General features: G+C 37.5%; 1 protein-coding gene and 1 long non-coding RNA gene across 7 annotated transcripts in view; both read left to right on the forward strand.

The window, feature by feature from the left end:
• LOC132384893 (uncharacterized) overlaps positions 1 to 10,705 on the forward strand; it is a 35,441-nt gene extending 24,736 nt beyond the window's left edge. Inside the window, exons 2-3 of the long non-coding RNA XR_009509032.1 lie at positions 2,450 to 2,507; positions 9,428 to 10,705. This is a non-coding gene — a long non-coding RNA (uncharacterized LOC132384893). The remainder of the gene's footprint in view (positions 1 to 2,449; positions 2,508 to 9,427) is intronic.
• LOC132384850 (neuronal PAS domain-containing protein 3) overlaps positions 1 to 24,714 on the forward strand; it is a 1,097,971-nt gene that overhangs the window by 150,955 nt on the left and 922,302 nt on the right. The gene's annotated exons all lie outside the window — the stretch shown is intronic.

The raw sequence follows: 24,714 nt of genomic DNA on the forward strand, positions 1-24,714 counted from the left end.
CTAAGGGATTGGGGAGAAAAATGAACATACTATGCATTTGTTTGGGATCGCAGCTGGAAACTGGAGAACTGAACATAAAGTCAATTATCTGAAAATGAGAGGTACATTGACTAAAGTAAAATTTCAGAATAGATTTAAATGATATATAAAAAAAACTAGCATTTAAAGAAACATCTAAAAATTCTCAAATAATATCGCTTCTGTTGATAAATAAAAATTCCACAAGACCTATCAATCACTAGCTGAAGAGTGTAATGGTAGTATTAAATTAAAATAAGACTCTTCTTATATTGCCAAGAAAGGGAGTAAACTTGAAGATTGAAAACTTTGTGGGAAGCTCCACTGAAGAACCAAAAAATTGACAGAAGGAATATGGGAATAATTGATACCCCTTTTTACTGGGTGTGTCTAAAGATGTGGCCATCTAGGGTCCATATGACTTGGGTCCCACCAAAACCGGAAAGTTGGGATGTCTCAACCACCTGAACCTCGATCTGTGTGAGTACTGTGTAAATTAGCTGTCGGCAAGAAATAACAGATTGTACACAGCATACAATTATAAAGAAAGTATATTTATGAATAGAAAATATTTAGGAAAAAGAAAGGGGGAAAAAAAATTAAAAGACCCATTACAGTTAACCCAGTCCAAATGTGCATATAAGATGTCTTTAACTCAGGCACTGGACCCACAGTCTGAGTGAAAGTACACACCACTTCCAAATGTTGCTTGAAATCCACCTCAGACAACTGGACTCCTCCACGGGAGTATTGGTCCTTCCTCCTGAAAGCCGTTCATCTGCACAAAGCACTTGGTGCAACAAGGATAGCATCCTCAGCCTCCTCTTCCCTCCTGTCTTCTCCCAGCTCCCATTGTAAAGACTCTGACCCACACCAGTGTCTGTCCCAAAAACCTCTCCACCTAGTGTTCTCTAGGACCTTCTCCCAATCTCACCATCCTGACTGGCTGACACAAGATTTCTAAGTTGAAGAACGTAGCCTCTTATCTTTAGCTCAAACCCAAACATGCTAAAAGCAAAACAGACTGCTCTTGCAGAAATGCTAAAATGAAATACCTACAATATGGCAGTAAAAATCTTAACCAGGCTGTTACATAACTAACAAGGTAGGATAGCTGAATATTTAAAAGATATTTGAGAAGATACCAGAAAGAAGGTTGACATAAGATAAACTCACAGTCTTTTAGGTTAACATTACCATGAGTTAAACATTAAGATAGAAGATGATTGTAATTAAGGATTTTCAGGCTGTTGATCCATTGTGTGTAGGATACCAAAGGTATGTGTCCTGTTTCAGTTATTGTGCAAGTAATACTATTGAGTTAGATGATTAAAAAATGTGATGTCCCCATACTTTCTCATGAGATAAAGTTTAGTGGGGAAGTGAGAAGGATGCAAAGACAGGTTAGTTTTTGTAGTTAGAATGTGGAGAGATGTGAGGAAGAATAGAGGAGCAAGATACATAAACTGAAAATGATAATCAGGACTGGAGGGCTTGAGTTAAAACAGGAGGCTAGATAAGCTGAGACTTTTTTGCCAGGAGTTTAGGAATCTGAACAGTGATATTATAAAGCTATGTAAATTATTGGGGTGTAGATAAGGGGCAAAGGCAGGTTACTGGCACCGTAAAACAAGTTGCTTCAGGTAGATAGGGCTAATGAGCTGTGATTGGCAGCTCATCTAGGGGAAGGAAAACTGATCTCATCCCTTTGCTGCCTTGCAGCTATACCCAATGACGAGGAAGGCTTAGGGAGTAAACTCTGAGGGAAAAATCCAGAGCTAGAGGCCCTAAGGCAGTCCTACATTGAATTTAATGTTGACTGGCAACTCCTGTAATGCTTCTGGTACCAAACTGTATCTGTTTCTGTCATTCCTTTTGGTTCGTCAATTGCACGGAGAAGGGAAGCTTGCTATGTAGGTAACAGCTTGCTCTCAATATCGTACTACCTACCTTGCGTATCTGGACAACTAGGATGCAATATCCATGGTCCACTCTGACCGATAGAGGTCTCAGGTAAGATAGACGGTCACAATCATTTTCCAAAGATAGTGGAGTCTAAAACAAAAGGACATAGAGTTAGGGTGAGAGGGAAAAGTTTTAAAAGCTACCTGAGTGGAAACTTTTTCACATAGATGATGGTAAATATATGGAATGGGCTGCCAGAGAAAGCTGTAGAGTTGATTACGATTCTAGTGATTAAAAGGTATTTAGACTGTTAGTTGGATAGAAAAGATATGGGCCAAGTGAGGGGATTTGGGACTGGCTTGAATACATACAGTGGCATGCAAAAATTTGGGTACCCCCGGTCAAAATTTGTTGCTGTGAATAACTGAGTAAAAGATGACTTGATTTCTAAAAGGCATAAAGTTAAAGATGACATATTTCTTTAATATTTTAAGCAAGATTACTTTTTTATTTCTATCTTTTACAGTTTCAATAAAACAAAAAAAGGAAAAGGGCCTGAAGCAAAAGTTTCGGCACCCTGCATGGTCAGTACTTATTAACACCCCCTTTGGCAAGTATTACAGCTTGTAAATGCTTTCTGTAGCCAGCTAGGAGTCTTTCAATTCTTGTTTGGGGGATTTTCGCCCATTCTTCCTTGCAAAAGGCTTCTAGTTTTGTGAGATTCTTGGGCCATCTTGCATGCACTATTGTTCTGAGGTCTATCCACAGATTTTCAATGATGTATAGGTCAGGAGACTGTGAGGGCCATGGCAGAACCTTCAGCTTGCGCCTCTTGAGGTAGTCCATTGTGGATTTTGAGGTGTGTTTAGGGTCATTATCCTGTTGTAGAAGCCATCACCTTTTTATCTTCAGCTTTTTTTTTACAAATGGTGTGATGTTTTCTTCCAGAATTTGCTGATATTCAGAATGAATGGAATTCATTCTTCCCTGTACCAGTGAAATGTTCCCCATACCACTTGCTGCAACACAAGCCCAAAGCATGATCGATCCACCCCTGTGCTTAACAGCTGGAGAGGTGTTCTTTTCATGAAATTCTGCATTTCTCCAAACATATTTTCTCCAAACATATCTTTGCTCATTGCAGCCAAAAAGTTCTATTTTAACTTCATCAGTCCATAGGACTCATTTCCAAAATGCATGAGTTTCATTTAGATGTTCCTTTGCAAACTTCCTGATGCTGAATTTTGTGGTGAGGACGCAGGAAAGATTTTCTTCTGATGACTCTTCCATAAAGGTCATATTTGTGCAGGTGCTGCCGCACAGTAGAATAGTGCACCACCACTGCAGAGTCTGCTAAATCTTCCTGAAGGTCTTTTGCAGTCATACGGGGGTTTTGATTTGCCTTTCTAGCTTTCCAACGAGCAGTTCTCTCGGAAAGTTTTCCTGGTCTTCCAGACCCCAACTTGACCTCCACCATTCCTGTTAACTGCCATTTCTTAATTACATTATGAGCTGAGGAAATGGCTACCTGAAAATGCTTTGCTATCTTCTTATAGCTTTCTCCTGCTTTGTGAGCATCATTTATTTTAACTTTCAGAGTGCTAGTCAGCTGCTTAGAGGAGCCCATGGCTGCTGGTTGTTGGGACAAGGTTTGAGGAGTCAGGGTATTTATAAAGCTTTGAAATTTGCATCACCTGTTTTTCCTAACAATGATTGTGAACAAGCCATAGCCCTAACAAGCTAATTAAGGTCTGAAACCTTGAAAAATTATCTGAGAGCTCAAATCTTTTGGGGTGCCTGAACTTTTGCATGGTGCTCCTTTCCTTTTTTCACTCTTAAATTGTACAAAGCTAAAATAATACACTAATCTTGAATAAAATGTCGAAAAGAATGTATCATCTTTAACTTTATGACTTTGAAGATCAGTTCATCATCTTCTCACTTAACTAATCACAGTAACATAAAATTTTGACCGGGGTGCCCAAACTTTTGCATACTGTATCTTGGTTGTCATAGGTGAGTTAGGTCAAAGAGTCTGTTTCTCTTTTGTGACTCAATGACTCTCCATGTTTATACCTCTGATCAATCTTCATTAACACCCATTTTCATAAGAAAATGACTCTACCATTAAGTACCTTTCATGATTTTTCAATACAAGCTCTCTAATCTCCTGAGCAACTGCTCTAATACTATCACATTCTTTCCACAATGTAATGCATAGAACTTTTTTTTTGGAATAAATAATTTCATCATGATCTCCTGGCCAATGTTTTCTGTACCAAGGGTGACGTAAACAATAAGAACTATTAGTTTCATCCATTTGTATACATGCATGTGAAGATCCCTTGGCTAAACTAATTCATCTCCAAACATTGATCATATGTTACCTTGCCTTGTTTGTCCTCACATGGAATAGTTCACTCTGATACGGATTAAAACTTTTTTGACTAATTAACTATTCCATTGGTCACCTAACAGTCATCAAAGATCCAGGAACTTTGAAAAGATTGTGATGGGTTAAAAATAGATTGATTTGAAAAATAAACTCTATTTCTCTCTGATTAGTAAAAAGGCTGCCATAGATGTTTTGCTGTATAGCTGTATGACTCTGAGTAGAGGTACATTGTCAGGTCTTCTCTTCTTGATAGGGAATAGGGGGAGAAAAATAAATCAACCATGATCAAATAGTGGAGCAAACTTGGTGGGCTTAATGGCCTAATTCTGCTGTTATGTCTTATGGTCTTAATGTGATAGGTTCCTTCGTGTTTCCTCATAATAGTTTATATGGATTAATTGATTGTTTTTTTCTATCATCTCAACTATCAAAGGAGAAGTAGTTGTTTGTCTACTAATTGTGGTATCTAACTTCTTTCTTTACACCTTCTCATCTTTCTATAATATTCAGTCAAGTGTTTCAGGAAGTTTTTGAACCTGATCTGTTGCACCTTAGCTATGGTGCTTGGCTGGCCCATTGTCCCTTTCCTCCAGATCAATGAATTCATTAGTACAAGAGGCCTGCCCTTGTCGTTGTCTGTTCCATGACAACCTTACCCCATCTTGATGCTGTTTTGATATGAACCATCGCTATCTCTAATCCAAATTGACTGAGGCTGATCAATGAGATGCCTCTTTTATATGGTTTCTTTGATCGATTGTGTGTGTGTTCCCAACCTGAATATGTTCTGCTAGTTTGACTAGTTGCAGCAGTGGTGTTTTTTAACAGGGAGCCTTTGAAAAATGAGTCAGAGGTCACAGCTGTGTGATTAAATGTGGAACATTGTATTTGTTGTCTTTTGGAGAGAACATTGATTCCCATATAAGGAAGGGATCAAAGAAAAACAAGTTTTCTGTATGGAGATCACAAAGGAAGATTGTGAACCTCTTGCAGTTTCTTAAAACAATGTTACTAATTTTATTTTATCATAATCTGAGCAGGAAAAGTTCCAGGCCATTATGTACTCATGATGTTTCCAAGTATTTGATTTATTGACAGGAGCTTCATAAGGAACAGTACAGCACAATACAAGCCCTTTGCACAAGATGTTGTGCTGACCGATATAAGCTTCCTCCATAATCAATCTAACCTATCCCTCCTACATAGCCTATAACCCCCCCCCCATTTACTTACAACCAATTGTTTATATAAGAGTCTCTTTTACTTTCCTATTGTATCAGCTGTACTACTACCCCTGGCAGTGCATTCTCTTTAAAAAGCCTACACTGACAATTCATCTAAACTTTCCTCCACTCAATTTATAAAAAAATGTCCTTTGGTACTGCCCATTACTGCTCAGGGAAAAAATGTGCTGGTTGTTCAGTCTATCTATGCTTTTCATAAACTTACACACCTCTATTGTGTCACCTCTCATCATTCTTTGCTGCAAAGAGAAAAGATGTAGCTCGCTCAACCTTTCCTATGTTCTCTAATCTTGGCCCTCTCTAAAGCTTCCACATCCTTACTATAAAGACTTAACCAGAATTGAATACAGTGTTCCAAGTGTGATCTAACAAGAATTTTCTAGATCTGCAACGTTACTTTTTGGCCTTGAACTCAATTCCCTGACAAACGAAGGCCAGAACACCACTTGCCTTCTTAAGCACCATATCAACTTGTGTGACAGCTTTGAGGATCTATGGATTTTGATGCCATTGAACTCTCTGTTCCTTCACAGTACAAAGGATTTTTCCATAACCTTGTATTCTACCTTCAAGTTTGATCATCCAGAGTGTATCACTTCACACTTTTCTGGATTGAACTCTATCTGCCAGTTCTCCATCCAGCTCTACATCCCACCTATATCTTGTTGTAACCTCCAACAACCTTTTGAACTATCCACAACATCATCAATTTTTGTGTCATCTGCATACTTACACTTCCTCATTCAGGTTATTGATAAAAATCACATATTTAGGGATCCCAGAACAGATCTCTTTGGAAATCCACTAGTCATCAAAATCCAGACAGAATATGCTCCATCTACAACCACTCTTTGCCTTCTGAGGGCAAGCCAATTCTGAATCCATGCAGCCAAATTTCAACGGATCACTTGCCTCATGACTTTCTGGGGGTGAACTTAGCCCAAGAAGCTTTGTCAAATAGAACCTTCCCATGAAGCGTATGATATTTTTTCTTGTGTTACCTTTGCTAAAGGAATCACTTTCTTTGTGCTTAGCATATGCCATGATAGATAAAACATTTGTTTGCAAACTGCAAACCCTAACTTTAGGCCCAAACAATGCCTGTTTGAGTGGACTGAGAGAAGTCAGTTTTGTCCCTTTAAAGGCGATACTTAACATAGAACATACAAGATAGAACAGTATAGCACAGTGCAGTCCCTTCGGCCCAGAATGTTGTGACTACCCTTTAATTTACTCCAAGATCAATCTAACCCTTCAACAAAGCCCTGACTTTTCCTTTCATCAGTGTACCTATTTAAGTGTCTTTTAAGTGTTCCTAATGCATTTGCCTCTACCATCAAACCTAGCAGTGCCTTCCACGCTCCTACCACCCTCTGTACAAAAAAAAACCTACCTCTGACATCCCTCCTATGCTTTCTTCAAAACAATTTAAAGTTATGCCCCTTGTATTAGCTATTTCCACTCTGGGAAAAAGTCTCTGGCTGTTCTCGATATTCTGTGTCCCTTATTATCTTGTACGTCTCTATCATGTCACCTTTCATCTTCCTTCTCTCCAAAGGGAAAAACCCTAGCTCACACAATCTATCCTAATAAGACATGCTATCTAATCCAGGCAGCATCCTGGCAAATCTTCTCTGCACTCTTTCTGAAGCCTCCAGATCTTTCATATATTGAGGCCTCTAGAACTGAAAACTATGCTCCAGGTGTGATCTAATCAGAGTTTCATGGAGCTGCAACATTACCTCATGGCTTTTGAACTCAATGCCTGACTAATGAAGGGAAAACACTGTACACTTTCTTAACCGCCTTATCAACTTGCGCAGCAACATTGAGGGATCTTCCCCCAAAATCCTTCTGTTCCTTCACAGTGTTAAGAATTCTACTATTAACATTCTGCCTTCAAGTTTGATCTTTTAAAGTGAATCACTTCACACTTTTCTAGATTGAACTCCATTTGCCACTTCTCAGCCCAGCTCAACATCCTATCAGTATTCCTTTGTAACCTATGACAAACTTCTACAGTATTGATAACACCACCAAACTTCATGTCATCTGCAAACTTACTAACTCATCCTTCAACTTTCTCATGTAAGTTATATATAAAGATCACAGAGAGCAGGGGTCCCAGAACAGATCCTTTGGAACACCACTAGTCACGGACCCCCAAGCAGAATACACTCCTTTGCCTGATTCTGAACTGACACAACCAAGTTTTCCTGCATCCCATGTCTCCTGACTTTCTGAATAAGCCTACCATGTGGATCATCACTTCCACTGCGTTGCCTTCATCAGTATGTTTGTTGCTCCATCAAAGAATTCACTCAGATTCATGACACACGATCTGTCTTTCACAAAGCCATGCTGACTATTCTTAATGAGATTATGCTTCTCCAGTGCTCATATATCCTGTCTGTAAAAATCTTCCCCAGAGGTTGGCCACCACTGACATAAAACTCCCTGGCCTATAATTTCCAAGGTTATCCATATTAACTTTTCTGAATAAAGGACTAACATTTGCCACCCTCCAATCCCCTGACACTATTCCTTTGGCCAGTGAGGATGCAAAGGTAAATGCCAAAGGCACAGCAATCTCTGCTCCCACATTTTCTGTAGTACAGCCCCAGGTTCTTAATTATCCTAACGTTTATCAAAGTTACAGCATCTTCTCTTTCTTAACCTTGACCTATTCCACCTGGTTTCAGATTTGTCGAGGTCTCTCTCACCGGTGAATACTGAAGTAATAATTAAGGACCTCCCCTACATCCTCTGACTCCAAGCAAGTTTCCTCTTATCTCTGATTGGTCCTACACACACTGTAGTCTTCCCTCTGTTCTCCACATACCATGTAGAATGCTTTGGGATTTTCCTTATCCCTACTCGCCAATGACTTCTGACGTCCACTTCTACTCTCCTAAGTCCTTTGATAAACTCTCAAGAGCCCTGTCTGATCCTTGCTTTCTAAGCCTTACATATGCTGTCTTCCTCTTGACTACATGTTCCACATATCTTGTCAACCATGTTTCCTTCATCCTACCATCCTTCCTCTGCCTCAGTGGAATAAATTTATCCAAAACTTGATACAAGTTCTCCATAAACAACCATTGTACATTTCCCTGAGTAAATATGTTCCTATTTTACACTCTCAAGTTCCTACCTGATAGCATCATAGTTCTCCTTCCCTCAATTAAATACTGTTCCATACCATCTGCTCCTATCCCTGTTCAAGGTCATCATAAAGGTGGTGGAGTTGTGGTCACTGTCTTTGAAATGATCACCTACTGCGAGATCTGTCACCTCTGCAGGTTCATTGCTTAGTATCAGATCCAGTATGGCATCTTCCCTAGTCAGCTTTTCTACATACTGGGTCAGGAATCCTTTCTGAACACACCTAACAAATTCCATTCCATCTAAAACTTCTGCACTGAGGAAGTGCCAATCAATATTAGGGAAATTGAAGTCACCCATGACAAACAACCCTGTTATTTTTGCATCTTTCTAAAATCTGACTTCCCAGCTGCACCTCAGTGTCTTTGTTGCTGCTGTATTTACTATTGGAAGTGGATTTGGTTCAAATCCTCATGTCCATTTGCTTACATAAGGCTGTTAATGTAATGAAGGGGAAAAGAAGCTGGGAGTTAAAACAGAAGTCTCTTCAGCTAGAAAAATGCTATAGGTTTATTAAAATCAAATTGTACAGTAAATCCATTGTACACATCGTTGCAGACTGATTTGTGGACGGTAGTTCTGTTCAGTATTGCAAAACATTTTGACACATTAAGACATTTTAAGTAAGATGTACTTAAGAGTATATGCTCTTTTATAGTCAGACATGCACTAAAATTATGCCATTTTGTTTTGTTCACAGATTTACAAAATACTGACTGCTGTGCATTAGGAGTGCTTTGCACTAGAAGGATTCTCCATAGGATAACATTGTAAATTGGGTGCCACCTCAGCTGCAAGAGAACTGGATGCAGGCCCAAGATACCCAAGAAATGCCTTTAGAAGACTTGAATCCTGAATAACAGCATCCTAAAATGGTTGCTAGTTTTACACCAGTTTGGTAAATAGATTGACTGGACAGCTAATCTGTTCTACCAACTGTACTAAGCCTAATTACATAGTAATTTATAAGGCATGTGTCAGCCTGTATCTGGCTGTTCCCTGACAATACACTGGCATGAACTTTGTTACTACCTTTATTAATCGAAGTATTCTCCTACAGAAAAAAGTCTGTAGGGTTCTTGTGCCTGTGTGGAAGGGACAGTATCTTATCTCTTCCAGCTGATGCATACCCCAGTTGGTTTTGCAGGCTTCTAGCTTGTTTGTATACACTACAGAGGTCATATGGAGAGCTTGATGGCAGATGAATTGTATTCTCATTGTTTATAAATACAACGTAGACTTTGTTCTCTGGGTGGCGTACAATGATGGTGTCTAGCCCAAGAACTTGATGTGCCTGTTCACAGCCCACTGCAATGGTTGCAGCCACAGAAATGGATGTAGTAGATCTAAATGAAGACGGCATCTTTTATGAATGAAGCACACTAATTCCTTAATTTCGTTGGACGACAGATGCTTTGGAAATTTAGGAAAATGCTGAAGTGGTGGAAAAAACGAATGTGTTCAGTTCATATGCGCCTAAGGAATGTGATTACAGAACATTTTTATGAACTTCACAATTAACATGCAGACTTTTAAACCAATGAAGAGCAATGTTATGAACATTATAAGCTAGTTATAGTGTAAAGTTGGTTTAAAAATGTACCGAAAAAGCTACATTTAATCTATTTTAAACTGCTGAGGTTTTGGGATGCCTGGTTCAATGTAGCCTAACATTTTTTTTTTGTCATGACTTTGTGAAAGTGTGTTGGTGCCTCTGAGATTTCATAATGTGTTTGCTCTTTGCCAATTAGTTAAGGCTTTTTCTAGAATATTATTTCACCTGCAAAGATCTAGAATATTGGCAGATAACTATTAGAAAAATATGGAGTAGAAATTTGCTGGTAAAAAGAACTCCGGCTTCTATGGTGTGCTAGATATTTATACCATACACATTTTTTTTACATATGCTAAACATAAAAGGTCTGAAATAAGCTTTCCAAGCAGTGTGCCACACAGTAAAATAAAAATTGGAACAAGACTGCCTATTGTGTCTGGGATCATGATTGTAACAGTTCTCATCCTTCTAGCAATATTTCCCAGCAACAATTACTTGGCCCATGTTTCCAGTATTGCTTGATCTTGTTGCTTGTGCTACTCTCCAGAATTCGGATGTGAGTGTGATGTTGTTCCAACTAGTTATTATAATTTTACCAGACACTTAAGACTTGGATTTAATGAGCAAAGGTTTTGACATGTTGTAAAGGTAATCAAGAACTGGTAAAATCAACAGCAATGGCAATGAACTATAGAGTCAAAGATGGACCTAAATGTGATCATACAGTTTGAAACTTTCTAGTCCAGCACCTTTATGATCTGGCCTATGCCAGACAACAGAAATTGTCCCATAATTATCTTCCTCTGAGTAGGAAAACTTTTTTTTTAAGTATAGACACTCACTGAGTTGTTTAATGGTTCCAAGGACTGTCCATAACCTGAACTTTCTGCAGAGCCAAAACACTGATGGCCAAGACCACAGAAGTTGCAGTGGCGGATTAATTAATTACGGGTTAGTACAGATCATAGTTAATTAAACTTTAGTTTGACCTTAGAATTAGTTAATTAGTACAGATCTCTACAATGCTGGACCAGAGAGTTTCTGCCTGTATTCTGAAGGTAAAATTCAGAATTAATCACATATCTTAAAGAAACATATTTTAAAGGTGGTGTGGAGTTGATATATTAATTTTGTAAAACTTATTTTTGGTGGCTTAAGTGAGAAAATTGAATGTTGAAACTGGGTCCAGGAAGGGTTAAGTACTGTTGTTAAGTATTATCTAGATTAAGCTCAAAAATATATAAATTATAAGTAAATGACTATTTACTATTGCTATGAAATAGGGGCATATTTTGTATGACATTCAACATGATTGAACTTATGACAAACAACACATGTTCAGAGTAGGATGTTCTGGTTCCAAAAGCACTCATATTAAAACTTCAATTACAGCACCATCTGCAGGCATTGTCTACTCAATAATATAATTTTACATTTCAATCATATAATTTTACCTCTTCTATTGCATCTACATCCCCTTAAGCATGGATCCATATTACAGCTGGACTATGTCAAGGTTTTTGACCATTTCAGAAGCACTGTCATATTTGACCAATGGGATTAAATCAGAACTTGTGGATACAGCCCAGTTGAAGAGTCTAATCAGATTTTATTTTTAATTCATTCTTAGATAATGCTATATTTTTACCTGCTGCGTAGGCAAACATTTATTGCCCATTTTGGAGAGTGGTCTTAAATGTTGCTTGGTACTACTGTATATTAGATGAGACAACTTCCATGGATCATGATATTGTGATCCTGAGTCATATGAAAGCCAATCCAAAACTTGTCTTCCCTAAAGTGCAGTACTGGAGCTCAATGATTAGCATTTCCACAAGGCCCTGCCTGCTCTTTGGGTAGGACCTAAAATATCCCGATATATCAACATATCTTATTGGATGTGAATCACTGTCATGAAGGCTCAGTGCAGAAGTGCATGCTTAAAGAACCACACTTATTGCAATGGATTAAGGAATGGAAATCCCAAAGTTCTACAACTTTAAATTTGGAAACACAGTTGTTGCCTTTGAAAATCTGCTTTCAACAGTATTATCCAGATGTAGTTATATATGCAACAGTTGTTTTTTTTTCATTTTAACTCTTTGACTAATGTTGAAGAAGTATAATTTTGTATCATTATCAAGCTTATATTTGTTGATTTTATACTTGCCTCAAAGGTGTCAATATTATTCAATTATAATCTGATCTACAAAAATATGAATTTGACTGTAAATACACTTGACCCATTTCTTAGATTACATAATTCCTGCTGTTAACAATTAACATGGAAGTTTAAATTTTTTAATCAAAATGTGTTTTGTAAAGCAGTGTAGATTTGGAAATCTAAATAAAACAAAAAAAATGCTGGAGGTATTCAGCAGATCAGGCAGCATCTGTGGAGATGGAAACAAAGTTAAAGTTTCAGGTTGACTTCATCAGGCGTTGATCTGAAACTTCAACTTTGTTTCTCTGTCTACAGATGCAGACTTTTCTGTAGAGTATCTTCAATATTTTTTTTTAATTTGAAGAGAACCTGAAGAAGTATTCAGCAAGATATTGGAATATTCTCAGTTGAGGGAAGCGTTCATGCAGAACTTGGTGTCCTTGGCTAGAGTATGAACAGGTTGTGTCAAAACAATTTTGTGTATCTTTTCTTATTTCTCAAATTCTAGTATTTTTCACCATTAGGTGTATGTTCTAGGACATGGCATCTAATAATCTAAAAATTTGGAAAAATGCAAATATTCTGATGGAGCTATAAATGTTCTATTTATATTATAAAATTTTTCTGTGCACTAATGTAATAATAAATAATAGCATAAATAACATGGATAATCATATAATTATGTAATATAAATTTTAACCATACTTTAATTCTTTCTATTGATATTTAATTGTAAAATAATAAAGTAATTTGTTTATAATGCAAACTTCATGCCACAGAAGTAAATAAAAACCCTTTCTATTCATTACATCTTGCAATGACAATTTTTAGAGTTATAATAATTTTTCTGATGGCTATTTTAGATTCGAATATAAAGAAGCCTGGCTATAGATGTAAATAAGAACCATGATAATTGTTACATAATATCAGATGCAATTTCATCAGTAAAGTTATGAAATGCATATTCCATATAGAATAGTAAATTAAAATGTTGGATTATTCAGGAACCATTATATATGTTGATTGCGAAGCTGCAAGATGTTTAATCAAAACCTAAACAAATAATTGATGACTTCATTGTTTTGTTAGTCAAAAAAGTCAATTTGTGCATTTATAGATAGATATAACAGCAGAATACCAAAAATGCGAGATTCTGATGATGTTGGAATTCTTGTGCAACACACACATAATGCTTAAGGAACTAAGCAAGTCAGGCAGCATCTATGGAGGGAAAACAGTTGCCGTTTCAGGTATCGGCCTGAAATGTTGGCTCTTTATTCCCCTCCATAGATGATGTCTGACATACTTCCTTCAGGTAGCCTACTATCAATCCTGGATGCAGTTATGGCATTGTTGGTATTCTTTAAAATTGTGTTTACTGGTCCTGCATTTATTTTTAACTCTTACTGACCAAAATGTTGTCAAGTAAAAATTTATGTTCTTACATTTGTTATTATATTTTTACTAACTGCCAACTAATTAATATTCATTAACAGAGAACATAGGACATAGAAATCTACAGCACATTACAGGCCCTCTGGCTCACAATGTTGTGCTGAGCATGTAACCTACTCTAAAAACTGCCTAGAATTACCCTACTGCATAGCCCTTTATTTTTCTAAGCTCCTTGTGCCTATCTAAGAGATTCTTAAAAGACCCTATTGTATCTGCCTCCACCACCATCACTGGCAGTGCATACCACGCACCCATCACACTCTCTGTGAATAACTTACCCCTGACATCCCCTCTGTACCTACTACTTGTGCTCCCTTTTGTTAGCTATTTCAGCCCTGGGAAAAAGCCTCTGGCTATCTACACGATCAATGCCTCTCGTCTTATATATCTCTATCAGGTCACCTCTCATCCTCCATTGCTCCAAGGAGAAAAGGCCACGTTCACTCAACCTATTCTCATAAGGCATACTCTCCAATCCAGCCAACATCCTTGTAAATCTTCTCTGCATTCTTTCTATAGTATCCACGAGATTTTCTTTTACATTATTCATTGTTTACAGCTTGTTTAACAATGAAAGCTCTTAAACTCTGTCATATGCAGGGATAACCTGTGGATATTTCATGTCATTAGCTGATGTGCTTTCTTCTGTTTGTTGGCTTTATTTCTACCAAGTTACTTGCGCCTCTGTCGGGTTAATTTTCTAAGCTTATCAATGACATTTGTTTTTTATTGTTAAGCCATTGGGTTAAATCATTGTTCTTCAAATCTGCTATTGTTCAGTCATTCCCAGAAAGTCCATTCCAGACTAATGCAGACCTGGATACCTAGGTTGAGCTATGTGCTAGGTCTGATACATTTTTCATTCCATACTGTCATTGGACTCCATTGGCAGAGCCCAAATATGCTGGGATGGCCTAGCATTATGATGGAGGAATCCACCAATGAATTCCTAACATTGATTATGTGTGAGTCTATGTGTGTCATTTGTGAATGCCTGCAAGAAAATGAATTTCAGGGTAGTATATGGTGACATATACATACTTTGATGATTTATTTCCTTTGAATTTCATACTTAAACTGATCATATCCGGCTCAGGATTAGAATACTCTTTTTATTCGGTGAAGATACATGACCTGAAAACTGGGAATTAAAAATTAATAGTTAGCCTCAGGAATACCTTGACTGACGCCTCACAGCCTGACTCCTTGTGCTGGAGAGTCAGCTCTTTGACCCACTGATTCAGGTTCAGGTAGGTCTGGAAGAAGCTGCAGGTATCAAGAATGGGCCAAATTCTGGTTGTTTCCACTTATTCTTTATCTTTTCATAGTTGGTTTATTCTGTTCATTGTATACCAATTTGCATTTTGCAATAATATTTAGTTATATATTTCATTATTTTTGACAACAAATCATTCAATAGAAAAATGCAGCGGTTTGTTGTTGAGGCGCAAAGGGATGATATTTAGTCTTTGCTACTTAGATCTGATCTTAGAACTTGACTGATCTTTCATGGATCAGAATCTTGGAAAATAAGTTTATATGTAAATTATTAAATATGAGGTAGCTCACTGTCTGTCAGATTTGTTCCATAAAGTTGCAGAAATAAAGCTAAACAAGTGTGTATATTAAATTAGTACAGATTAATCTTCATTATATTTGTTATTCACCCTCACTATTTGAGGAAAGTTTTGTATAAATTGTATCAATCATACATTACTAATTTTATTGTATATATTTCACATAAATCATAAATTTACCTATTAACATATTTGATAATATTAGGGATGATTTAAATAAAATGGTTGCTTATAAGTATTTGACACATTTTCATTATTGGCATCTTATTAAATTGATGCTTTGTGACTTTATCAGAATATTTGCAAAGTTTTATTTCCATTGTCTTGGGCATTTCTTCATACAACCCACAAAACAAATCAAAGAAATTTTATGCATTTTATGGTTGTCTCAATGGAAAATTCAACTGCTGACTTTCGGGCAGGATTTTTGGTTAACCTTGCTGTTTTTTTCCAGCACTTAAGTTCTCCCAAATTACATCCCAATTTTCAGTGAAATTTTCAGTTTTACTTGTATGACAACAACTGTTATTATTCTTAGAGTCTGGCTTATTTTGAAAGTTAGTGCAAATTGAAGACAATCATAAACTGCACTGTCATGCATATTCCTCCTGCATTTACCAGCCTCACTAAGAACCTTGCAACAACTAAACCCACACTCTCCCATTAATGCAATGTCTACAGTATTTATTTAGTTACAACATTCTCCTGTGGCTAGAAGAATGTTATTTGTGTTACTATGTGTCACTTTAAAAGTTACCTGTAGCAATCACATGTGCTGGGTTATCCCCTGAGAACCATGAGATCTTGTAGCACATCAGAGGAAGCACCATGCTGAAATTGACACTGCCGCAGGGAAATCTGAGAAATTCTGTTTTATGAACCTTGCTGATGAAGTTCTTCCTCTGTATTCAGACAGTGTTAGGGTGACCTACAATGCTATTTTAATACTATAAAGATGTAATGGAACAGTTTCTGGCTCATAAGTCTTCCAGAATTCTCATGTGAATATTATATTCCATATTCTATGTCCTTGTAAGTTACTACCATGTTGTTGCTTTTCAACTGTGCAACTTTTTGTTTAAATCTATTCAATTAAATTTTGGTTCTTTCTTCTACACCAAAAAAGGTCTACCCAAACTCACAAATAATAACCTTAGTAACTGTGACTAGATGGATGATCTAATTCATCCACACTGATCTCTTTGTTGTCTCTGAAACAATTGACAGCAGCATTTCTCCTCCAATGTTCTCACAAGTCTGCTCAGCTATCCAATTGTAACCAGCCTATTTCCATTGCACCTGAATGTTAAACTTCTGGTGTTATTGGAGATGCAGTATGCATCAGCTGATCATTAGTAAGGTTGATGTCTTCATTCTTCACAACAAATCCCATGCCTTCAGAACTGACATAGTTCCCCCTCCTGACTAATAACATTGAGATGGACTAGATTCATGTAGCTTCAATACCTGAGTCAACATTCTTTTGATATTCAGATAGAGTATCACAATCCTTACTGGGACTTAGTTGATCCTAGGCGCATTCTGACCTCCATTCTGTATCTATTCCTGAAATCTTCATCACACCCATTTTCGTCCATTATAATGGTATGCCATTTTGTGTGCGTCTCACATTAATTCAGTAAAAGAACTGCTATCCATGTGTTATCTTTATACCAAGTCCTGGTCATTTGTCCTGGTTAATGAAGTTACTGATCACTTCAAGTTTAACATGCTTATCCTGAAATTTTTATTTGCACACATTTGTTTCTCTCTTTTATAACCATCCATTCCTGTTTACACTGCTCTTGTCTGTCATCCCTTCTTTCGTCCTAGCTTTAGTGGTTAGACCTTTACCCAGCCAAATCTTGCCATCCCAAACCAAATAATTTAATTTTTCCATCATTCTCTCTATTAAGAATTCTCTTTCCCAAAATTAAACTCAGTGGCTCACCCTTTAGTCACTGTTGTTAATCTTAATTTCTGGCATGCTTTTATTCTCCCCATGTACTCAATAGTGAAAAACTAGGTGGCAATTGTTTTAAAATACTGACTATTGTTTTAAAAATTCTATTCTCAGGATTTTATTTATATTGGTGGTAGGGAGTGCCAATTTGGAAAGTGCATTTTGCACATTACCTCTGCTGTGAACAGCTGATGGAGGGAATGAATCATCAGGGTTGAAAAGGGTGCCACTTTGATGGGATGCTTTATCTTAGATGAGCTTATTATGGAAGAAAGTCATTAATAAAGCATCTAAAGGGCTTGGACATGTCTCTGGGGCACTCCTGTAATGATCTCCTATGGCTAAAATGACTAGTTTCCACTGAACACAACCACACCCATTAGTCTGAAGGTGGAATCTGAGACAAAAAATATCTGGAAAAACTCAGTCAAGTAGTGGGTCTGTGAAGATTCAATTTTTGACTTGAAATGTCCTCTTACACTTTTTGCCACCTAAGGTGCTACCTGCTGAGCTCTTTCTACATTCTTTTTCTATATCTACCACAACCAGCTTCCTTTATATGAACTTTGACTCCAAATATTTCAATTTGATGCCCATTTACTTCCACTTTGGCTCTAAACCATCCACCATTTTGCTGGTGCTTGAAATAGACTTATCATATAATTAATAACCAATTTGTATTCGTCACACTTAACTGTGATTGAAATAGAACTATATGATCCTGGGAATAGAATATACAAAGGCTTCCTTCTGCATTGTCAGCTGGATGCCAGTGTTGTAACTATATTTGGATTAGCATAGTTGGAGGATTGGCTAATTCTGGGGTGTAGGTGTTCAGTATTATGACTAGGATGTAGACTTGTTCTATTGCTTTTGCTTTATCCAACTATTTCTTGATAACCACTTAGAGTGAATCAAATTATCTGAAGATATATCAGGTAGAAATCAATATGGATAATCCACTTTGGCCCTTCTAGCTGAACATTGTTGTGAATGCTTCAGTCTTGTTCATTCACAGTCATCTGTTGGGCTTAATTATAGTGGATGATTGTTCTTGTTCCACCAGTTAGCTCATTAATTGCCAGCTACCATTTGTATGTATTTATTCCATTTGCTCAGCATGACATCTTTAAAGCTGTTCTACCCTTTAATTTAGATATTAGTTGAATATTCTTTCCAAAACCATTTACTTTATTTATTTTTTCATTTATAGGAATTTAACTTTTGAGTGTTGGTACCTGGTTCATGGTCCTTTATAACTGATGATTCACAAGGATTTTATAATTTCCACCTATGTACCTTGCCTGGGTCATTATAAAGATGACAACTCAGGATGAATGTTGCCTTTCATGATTTTCCTTACACATCCAGAGGCACTTAGATTTTTGTTTCAGTTAGTATTTAGTCAATTGACGTCCACATTAAGATTCTGTTAGATACCTTTGTTCCTGCTAAGTTATTCCTCAGGCTGCCACAGTCATTTGTAGCATATCTATCACTCAACAGATTTGAAGTACTTCTACCTTTAGATTTGCATTCAAATTGGTGTAGGTTACTCAGTCCCATATGTCTGTTCTCCCAAACATTTAGATCACAATTTATTTGTATCATAATTCCACTAAGCTATTTTTATCCCATGCATCTTAATATCCTTTATCTAAAAATATATTTACCAGTCCTGATACTGAAATTTTAAATTAGCGTAGGTTTAGTTTAGATGAAATAGCTCCAGCTTTCTATTAACCTATATAAGCTAAATGGCCAAGTCAGCATTCTTATGTTCTGGGAACTCTTACCAAAGGAACAGTGGAAGCAGATACAATTTTGATATTCAATGGACATAGGTAGGCACGGGAATATGCAGGGAATTGAGGGATATGGATCAAGGCAGAATAGATTAGTTCAAGTTTACTGTTATGGCTATACATACTCAGGGTATAAATGTTATGAAAATTAGAATACATTATAACCATGACAAACATACAACACATAAACAAATTAACATAAATTATTCATGATCTGCAGAACAAAATAAACAACACACTGGCATTAGTGAAAGCTGAGAGAAATATTGTCCAAGGAAAAGTTTGGATTTTGTGGGGTGTTTCGAGAACCTGATGGCAGTGGGACCTTACGATAAGGGTATTTAGAGTCCTAAACATCCTGTCTGATGGCAACAATGAGAAGAGGGTGTGGCCCGGATAGTAGGGGTCCTTAATGATGGATGTTATCTTCCTGGCATATCAACTAATATACCTGACCTCGGTGTGGAGAGCTATAACCATGATGGAACTGACTGAGTCTGCATTCTCTGTAGCCTCTTGCATTTCTCTGCATTGGAATTTCTATATCAGACTATAATGCAACCAGTCAGAATGCTTTTCTCTATACATCTATAGAGGTTTGTCAATATACGATGATACACCAAATCTTCTTAAACTGGTACGCTTTCTTTGTGGTTGTATCTGTGATCTGGGCCCAGGATGGTAACACCCAACAACATGAAGCTGATTCTGCCAGCAACAGCAGTGTCATTGGCAATTTTATGGATGGCATTGGAAGTATACTTAGCTGCTCAGTTGTAGGAATAGAGTAGAACAGGGGTCGAAGCACAGAGCCCTGAGGTTTGTCTGTGTTGATGGTTAGTGTGGAGGAGATGAGGGTTCTGATGCATGCTGATTATGGAAATCAGGAATCCAATTGCAGAGGGAGGTATATGGACCCAGGACGTGGAGCTTGATGATAAATTGTGTGGAGATGATGGTGTTGAAAGCTGAGCAGTAGTCAATGAACAGTGACCTGATATATGTATTCTGGTTGTTGAGGTCTAGTTCTAGATCTATTGTGGTGATTGGCAAATTGAAACAATCCAGGTTGTTGCTGAGGCAGGAGTTGATCAGGGCCATAGCCAAACAGTCAATGAACTTAAGGACTACAGTTTAGTAGTCATTAAAGAAGGTCACTCTGCTGTTTTTGGACACCAGTACAATTGATGACATCTTGAAGCAGCTAGGAATCTTAGACCACAAAAGTGAGGGATTAAAGATTTCCCTGAGTACTGCAACTAGTTGCTGAGTGCAGATTTTTAACACTTAATCAGGTACACCATCAGGGCCTCATACCTTGTGAGAGTTCAATGTACTGAAAGATGTTCTGACATCAGCTTCTGAAACTGAAATCACAAAGGCATGGTATGCTGTGGGACTTGCACAAGTGTGGCATTATTCTCCCTCTCCAAGTGTGCATAAGAAGCATGAAGCTCAACAGGCAGTGATGTGTCATTGCCTTTTTATTGCTAATGTACGTGCAATACAGGAGGTAATGGCATGTAAGTCCTGTCACAACTGTCAAACATCCGATTGTGCCAAATCTTCTTCTCCGTTGTGATGGCTTTCAAGAGTTATTTCTTGGGCTTCTTGTATATCTCTGGGTCCTAAGTCTTGAATGATACAGATCTAGCCTTCAACAGGCAATGAATGTCTTAGATCATCCAGGACTTTTTGTTTTGAAAGAGCTGATATGTTTTTGTGGACACACTCATCCATGCAGGTCTTAGTGAAATTGGTGACAACTAGCATGCTTGTTTACACCCATTGATGAATGTATGAATATGCCCTAGTTCACTGATACAGAGCAATCCAGTATATGCTCTTTCTCCACCCTTATCCATACCTTCATTATGCTCTCTTCTGGTGCTTCACTTTTAAGTCTCTGCAGTAAGCAGAAGAACAGCCAGGTGGCCAAATTTCCCAAAGTGCAGCTATGAGATTGCTCAATAAGCACATCTGATGGTGGTTTAATAATGGTGGAGTATATTGGGCCCTAGGGTATTGCAGGTGAACTGCTGGTAGTAGTTTAACAGAGGTTTCTGTAAGCTCACATGATGTTTGTTTCTTCTGCTTGTAATGATGGGGAAAGCATTGAGCTGTGCTGTTTTGTGCATGTTAATCACAACACTCAATTCTTCCATTGCCAGCTTGATGTCTGCTTGGTATGGGATGTAGGCTGCAACCAGCATAATGGCAGACAGTATGATGAAACTTGACCACTAGATGTTCCAGATCAGGAGAGATAGAACTGCCACATTCAAAGACTACAATAAACACCATTGTTTCTGCCTTTTCTGATGTCATCATCCAATCCATACAATGGATGGTGAAACACTTGGGCTGGAGCACCATGTTCAGAGAGCAGGGAGTGAAGTAAACTACACAGTTGTCTTTTTTGTCTCTCTCATAGTGGAGTCTTGCAGGAGGCCATCCATCTAATTTCTAAATACTTCCAGGAGGATGATAGGGAGATAGTATTTCAAGCCTGGATGGTTTATCCCTACTTGAAGTCCTCCCCAGCATCTATGTTCTCACACAGCGGGTATTTCCAACGCTTCCAGGTCTGAACTCGCTTGTGTCTTTTATGTTGAGTTTGACGGGTAAGTCCAGTGTTCTAAGATTGGTAATTAATACTGTTCATTATGCATTCTTTGTTGCCACAGAATTCAGCTTTACATGTTTCCACAAAGTTTCTACTCTCCAGCAATATCACATGATCCTAGTTTAATATGACATGCTTGGCACAGACATATTGGGCTGATGAACCTATTCCTATGCTATACTGTGTTGTGCTTTATGCTTGATGTATAGTTTCTCTCAAATTAATCTAACAAATTCTTGAATTGTCTAAAAAGTTTGAATGATGTTATTTTTTAATACTAATGTCAATACAAGCCCAGTTAATGAAATCTTCAGTTCTATTTAATCCAACTTTTCATCCAATTATCATTTTTGTTAATTTGAGCTGTACTCAATTTAAGAATAATAATGTTCCTGAGCTAAAGGTCCCCAGTTCTTAGTGAGGTATTTAAGTTGGGGTCCATGAAGAGATTTGAAATGAATTACTTTATGCTTTGTTTCATTTAATTTGCAACCCCAGTTTATTATTATAAAAGTAGCACTGGCTTTAATACTCATGTGTAGGAAGCAGCAGTTTTTACTGCTATCACTGCTTTCTTTTAGATACTGGTTAGTTTGGTATTAATTCTGACTCTTCTATAAATTCCCCTCACTTAGTATTGCCTTTAAATATATCATGCAATATTTTGTTGAATAGCACTGAAACTCAACTTACTTATCATTTCCACCATTCATACTATATATATTGATTGAGTTAGTCAAATAAATGCCTTTAACAAATCATGCTTTCATTTGTTAGAATGAGAGACTTTTCTAAATGCAATTAATTTTGTTAATGTCTCTCAAAGTTTTCTCTAATTCTGACAATAAATTGACTTTCTTGTCACTGCAAGGTTCATCCTTCCAATTTTTAATCGAACCCTCCCACTGGACCATACTCCTACAATAATTCTGATCTCCCAACTGTCATCAACCCAATTATTAGCTTTTGTGATTCTTTCCTCCTTTGATGTTGCTTCTGATCTTTCCTCATTCCTATCTCATAATACCTACTTCTCCGATTTCTTCCTTCTTCCAATGGTCCTCCATATCCTGGTTTTAAACCATCCACCACAAGCTTACTTTCATTTCTGTAAATTCCCTTCCTCTTCTGTTCTTCCAACTTACCAATCACAGGTCCAAGTTGCTCAGTGGCTGACCAACCATGTTAGTCCTTTGAGGAGTGTACTTATAACTCCCTTATGCTAACATCATTTGGCTCCTGGTTCTTTCGAAAACAACTTAACCTTAGCAGTGGAATTGTTCAGATGGCCCAAACATCCCCAGACCATCTAAGAAATATTGAGGAGAAGCAAATGAAGGGATCACTGAATGATATTGGGGGCCTAATTCTACATGGAGTAAGTATTTCATGGGTTGGTGGTTCCCTGAATATAATTTGATAAAAGTAAGACCACCTGCATTGCATTTATCCCACAGCCAGTTAATCAGTACTGGTGTAAGAAGGAAGATGGAAGTCAGTTCATGGACCGGAGTAAGTGTTGGAACATAAGTACTGAATGGACGGTTGGTAAAAGTGCTTTGCAAGGGGTGCCTTGGGCATTAAGTGGTACATACTGGCTATGTGGTGACTGAACTTATCCATGGCTTCCTTGGATTTGAAGAGCTGCTGTTTTTTTTGAATATGTGATACCCTTCATGCATCATAACATATGATTTAAGACATGAACAACATCATATAAAAAAGAGGAATCAGCACATTACTGAAGTTGAAAGGTTCTCTCAATATGGGATGGGAAAAGCTGCTCGAGAATTGATAAACATGGCTTCCACCCTTGAGAAATTGTCAAATGACACAGCTGACTCCATGGATGAGGCACAACAGGCAATTTTTGAAATATTTGCAGTTAGTGGCAGTACAAACAGTAGCTCTGAAAAACCAATTGGCCCTAGACTTTATATTAGTTGAAAAAGAGTGTACACGTGTTCTTGTAATTGAGCAAGAATGTTGCACCTGTATACAAATCTGAAAATATAACTCACTTGACGAATTATATCTGAGAGGCTGCAGATAGAATTAGGGAAGTGGGGAGAGCAGTTCCACAATTATAACCCCCTGCCCCCCCCCACAGGAATCTGGAGGACATTTGGAATTCTGGGAAGATGGTGGGCTACTGTTTTATGTTATGAAATAAACATTGGGGAATAATAATGACAATAGTCCTATTAATTCTGGTGCTTAGTAGCTGGTCCAAAAAGGAGGGGATATTAGGATTATGGGTATTCTTTGGTAATGGATGGGGTAAATGGTAAAGGAAAGCCCTGAAATCTGAATTATTATAGCCTTAAAGACATAATTTTCTTTGTAAACTCTGATAATACTGAATGTATGTTGTTATGGGATGATAAAAAGGAGGGAATGTGGAAATATGTATTGAACTTTTTATTTTTTTGTAACCAGTTGATGTGACAAATTGGGGTATAGAATCACAGAGTACTAAGCTAATATGTTGAAAATATATGTACATGACTACAAGAAATGTACTTATCAAAGAATATGTGACTGCAAGTACCCTGTATACAGAGCATTTGCAAGAATAAGGAAGTAGCAGAGGTGAGAACTGCAGAAGGCAGACTATAACAAATGTATCTGAAGGACTGAGCTTGCTGGAAATAGTAACCTTGTCTTGTTCTTATGTATAAAAGGAATGCTTTGTGTGTTAGAAGGCCACTACCATCCCTGCTGGGAGTGGAGGTGAACTTTCCTCTCGCAATTAATAAAGAATAAAGGCACATGATGAAGATCCACTCAGTGTTGGTATTGTGTTTTGTGAGACTTAGTGGAGCGATACTCGACAACAACC

This window comes from Hypanus sabinus, chromosome 2 (assembly GCF_030144855.1).
Source record: "Hypanus sabinus isolate sHypSab1 chromosome 2, sHypSab1.hap1, whole genome shotgun sequence".
Lineage (NCBI taxonomy): Eukaryota > Metazoa > Chordata > Chondrichthyes > Myliobatiformes > Dasyatidae > Hypanus > Hypanus sabinus.